Here is a 672-nt window from a genome sequence, read left to right as displayed (position 1 = left end):
TAACTAAATTTATAAGAAAAAAGTTAAGACTGATGATCCTTATGCTGCTATGATGTTGATTTTATTGCAGGTTGTTTAAAAAGGTAGATATGCAAAATAAGTAGGTAGTACTTAACAACACAAGGTGGATTCTAAAAAAAACGAAATAAGCAAATAATTCCAATATCATTTGGAATGAAATTATTGAAATTTGGAGATTGTTACGAATGTATGTAATCACAAAACTCAGTACTGGAAATAAGTTTAAAATTCGTAATTCTCTTTAGATTTCTTGGAAACTCTAATGTGTATAACCCTTACAACTATGTAATAATGCAAACACTGCACTAAAATTGAATCTGAACTCAGAAGTTTTCCATCACATCCTTGTTTTTGGTTGTATTTCAAATGTTTTAAACATTGTAAAATAAGTTATATTCTTTGAAAGTACAATCTGTTGACTTTAGAATAAAGGATTAATATTTGTTATTGAAGTTTTGCCGCTAATATAAAGAAAATGTCGATTTTATGTTTAAGTTAAGATATCTGGAAGAAGGAAAAAGGTATAACGATGGTTAAACTTTTATTTTAAAGTTGACAGATTCGACTTTTAGAAGATGTAGCAAATTTTATTAACCAAAGTAGTCTTTAAGCTGTTATAACGGTCTTACTGAGCGAAACAGGCTACACTGA

The 672-nt window shown here is 28.1% G+C and overlaps 1 protein-coding gene across 1 annotated transcript in view; it reads right to left on the bottom strand.

Annotated features, from left to right (window-relative positions):
* The window catches only part of LOC119615221, a 2034-nt gene extending 1801 nt beyond the window's left edge, over window positions 1-233 (bottom strand). Inside the window, 1 exon segment of the mRNA XM_037971300.1 lies at window positions 1-233. This exon segment is cut by the window's left edge and continues 403 nt beyond it. The gene's annotated coding sequence lies outside the window, so the exon portion shown is untranslated.
* Between the last annotated feature and the right edge of the window lie 439 nt (window positions 234-672).

Source organism: Lucilia sericata, unplaced genomic scaffold, assembly GCF_015586225.1.
Source record: "Lucilia sericata isolate MDLA Ls3-8-SP2 unplaced genomic scaffold, ASM1558622v1 Contig004499F_arrow, whole genome shotgun sequence".
Lineage (NCBI taxonomy): Eukaryota > Metazoa > Arthropoda > Insecta > Diptera > Calliphoridae > Lucilia > Lucilia sericata.
Note: the sequence above shows the minus strand (reverse complement) of the source record. Positions and strands in the feature narration are given on the sequence as shown.